Here is a 3,854-nt window from a genome sequence, read left to right as displayed (position 1 = left end):
GCTGTTGTCCCTTGAGTTAGTGCTGCATCCCTACGTCTTTGACATGCTGCCCCTTTCCCCTGTAACATGTAGGAGGCCTCGGGGCCTGGGCTGTGCCCAGCGGCCTTTGGTGAGGCTGCTGCTTGTGACCAGCACCTCGGAGCAGGACACGTCCTCCTGTCAGGGTGCTGGCTGGTCACACTGCCCTCCTGCGCATGTTCTAGGGTTGTAGGCTGGTGCATTATTATTCTTAAGCATGTTTTTAGGCTTGATTTTACCTTTCCTCCCTCTTTTCTGCCACCACTGTGCTTTGAAAGGGAGCAGGAGTTTCTTAGCAGGATTTTCCTGTAAACGGGTGCAGGAGGTGAGACCTCAGCCTTCTCTGTTTGTAAGAACCTTTTTGTGTCATTACTTTCCCTATCTTTGATCCTGCTCTCTCTCTTTCTGTACTGCCTTCTCAGTGACCTTAGGTAAGGTTATAATGCTAACAATCTTGGGTATAAACCTGTGAGGCTGAGAACACACCTCTGTAGGGAGAGTGTTTTGAATTACTTCAAACTGCAAACCCGGGTTACTGCAAACCCGAAGCCGGTTGTAGTAGTAGGTTATGGCTTTCAGGCAGAAAATTCACCTGTGCTCCCAGTGCCTGCCTTATCCTCACCACAGTCACAGACCTTCTGCTGGCATTAGCAGAAAACGGGAACTGTTAGTGGAAAGGAAGTTGTGTCTGGACAATCAACAGAAGGGATCAGCTCTCCCTTTTGAGGTGTGTCCTTGTTTACCCCAGTGCCTGGACTGTGAGGCTGCACTGCTGACAGTCACCTGGATTTCGGGGTTATAAATACTTCTGCCCTCAGTTCACAGGAGCATTTTCAGTGCTGTAAACATCAAAACAGTGAATTACTGGGCTCAAAAACTGTGGGCTACTCTGTAGGCAAAGCTGTTTATAAGAGTTGTTATTCATCCGACTGGATTTGCACATGCTTTTATTACAGTGGAGCAATTTTATTTAGGCAAACAGTCACCTTTTACTAAAATAAATACACTGATACTGTTTACAACCTCTGTGTACTTAAGTCACTAAAAAAATGCTCTTTTGCAAAGCAGCCTGTACAACAATTGCTTATACTGGCACAACTGTATTTTCTACAATAACAACCATGTTAGAGGGTCTTCTGTTGTCTGATCTTATGGTTGAAATAGAGCAGTTCATGTAGACTAATCCTAAGTGAAACCTGTGCAGAAGACTCTCCAGTCTTCTTTCAGCTTCTCTTAAAGCAATTAAGAACAGGTTAAAGTAATCTGTGCTGTTATGGAAATAGGTGTGTACTGAGCTAAATTAGTGTTTGTTTCAAGACAGGCTCATTTGCAGCACATGAAATGTTTTTTGATCTCTTTTCAGTGCTGTGTTTTGCTGCTAGAGTTGAAGGGGATGAGTTTTCTGTTTGATTTGGGCTTAAAAGGAGTGATCTTTCTGGTAGGAGCTCATCACATAATTTTATTTTTTGGGAGCTTTCTGTTTTGTAGTTATTCTGTATAAAGTTGAGTGGACTTCAGTGAGCCCAGTCAAGCTGTGGTAGAAGTTGTAGTGGAAAGGACCAAACTGCTTATTTATGTGCTTTTCAACAGTGGTGAGAGACAAGTTATAGCAAAGACAGTTGAGCTGTTTGATGTAGATTGCGTGTACCTGTACACAGAGAGAGTGGTTGGGTTTTCTGGGGGTTGTGGTTTTTTTCCAGAAAGATTTTGTGACAATTCTTTGAGTAGAAGATAACATAGTAGTAATTCCAGGGCCTCAAAAACAGGAACCCTCGTCGCTGCTCATAATTGTGCTAACAGGAATGTATCATCTAAGATCCATCCCCAAAGTATTTTTTACCATCAGAATTGAGAAAACCCTCTTACTTTAGCTGTTTTGATATAAATCTAATCTTACCTCAGTCTTTTTGAGATGCCTTCATATCTTGGCATGTTCAGTCTTGCCTTCTTGGAATCCAGGAGATTTCATAACCACCCGCTTTGAGTTTTCTGTTCAGGATATTGTAACTTTTTTTTGGGTGGTTTCAGTCTGTCTTTACAGGTCATGAGAAGGAAGAATCATGCCTCGTTTTATTAGTTGTTGCTTTGAGCACAAAGTTTGGGGCATGCTAGGATATGTTTGTCACTTGACCTGATCTTGAACTCGTTCCATGTGCCTATGACAAGGCAGCCAAGTGTTTAGCTCACAGTTCAGCAGCGTAGTCAAAGGAAGTGGAGTATAATATTGTTTAAAAGTAATGCTATTAACTCCACTTTAAATACCTGAAAACCCATAAGTAGAAAATTTGTGTGTAGAGAAATGTAAATAATGCTTCACCCTTTGTAATGAATTTGCTGTAAGACTTCAGTGCTGTATAGCAATTAACAACACCTTTGTCTCCTTTTGCCAAAAGCTATGATCATAAAGGAATACTGGCCAAGCAGTAGGTTGTAGTGGTACTGTATTAATAATTGCATCACAAAGTTGCAGTCCTGTTAGGAAAGTCACTGTGTGATGACAGGCCAACTCAGCGGCCAAATAACTTATGAACGGAGCCTTGCAGAGCTCCCTGAAATAGCACGTACCTGTGCAGTCTGTCTTAGTTACATGTTCTTGCCAAAGCTGATGTCAGAAACACTTCCTCCTACTAGAAAGTAAAATCCTGTTTAATAAATGCAGAGTGAGCCTCCCTAATACATGAGCTTGGGAACAGACTCTGGAACTGCTGCATTCTGCGTAGAGATCCCCGAGGAGTATGTGGATAATGAGCTTTTTCTTTACAGGAAAAATGCTGAATTGGTGCCTGCTGATAAAGGCCACTTCAGCTGTCCAAAGGATCTCCTGATTTTTAAATGAATTGCTTAATAGAAAGTAAATTTAGAGGATGGGTTCATTACTGGGTAATTTAACCCATATGCAGACGAGCAGCATAATAAATACTTTTTCTGTGGGGAAATGTAAAGGGATGGGGAGCCACCACCGTTTTCCACTTTATTCATAAATAGTGTAACCAAAGCTAATGAGTCCAGAAATTATCAATTTTGTAAAATTAACGTTTTCTGTAGAAGCAATGTGATTGCATTATATTTGTCATGTTAAATGACTAGTTTGGCTATTTCTTTTACCAGGCACATGCGTTAAGAGAACCTTACTCATTTTCCTCAATTCTGCTGACACATAATGGGTAGGATTTGGGCATGCCAAGAGGCGACAGAAAACAGGAAAATGCCATTAGCCTGGCCCAAGTCGAATTCATCAGCAGGGTTGAACATTCAACTGTCTGTAGATTTAATGAGGAAAGTCAGATCTAATGCTTGTAAGAGCCACTACGATTGCAAAGAGCATCTGTTTCTGAATATTCCCATCTCTGCAGTTTTTAGCACCTTCCACTGGTGCTAAACTTGGTGTAATAGAAAAGAATGAGGAGAAGGGTGCCAACAGCTGGGGTTCTTTTTCCGAAAAATCCTGTTTAGCAGATTAAGCAGCGAAGGGTGGGGAGAAGATCAAGGAAAACTAGTGTAATGTAGTTCCTGCTTATCTGATAATATTTCTGTAAATAGTTGCTGATATATTGTAGTAGAGAACTCTGCTGAATGGTACGCGGGCTCTCTTGAACTGCGTGTGCATTTAATTCAAAGTTTAAGGTGATGAAAAAAGATTGATTGTCAAGTTAGAGATGCTGCATTCATCAAACCCAGTTTGACTGTTGTGAAAATTCAGTCTGAAGGCGTTTCATGCTGTTTGATATCACTTAAATATGGCTTCTAAGGCAGACCTCTTGTGAAGTTATGGAGTGTAAGTGTCCCTTGTTAAAGCTGCTCTTTGCCTGGATATAAACTGTTTGTTGATCTGACTC

Source organism: Athene cunicularia, assembly GCF_003259725.1.
Source record: "Athene cunicularia isolate RWA chromosome 26 unlocalized genomic scaffold, athCun1 chr26_part2, whole genome shotgun sequence".
In the NCBI taxonomy this organism is placed as follows: Eukaryota; Metazoa; Chordata; class Aves; order Strigiformes; family Strigidae; genus Athene; species Athene cunicularia.
The sequence above is the reverse complement of the archived record's forward strand: the minus strand, read 5'-3'. Positions refer to the sequence as shown.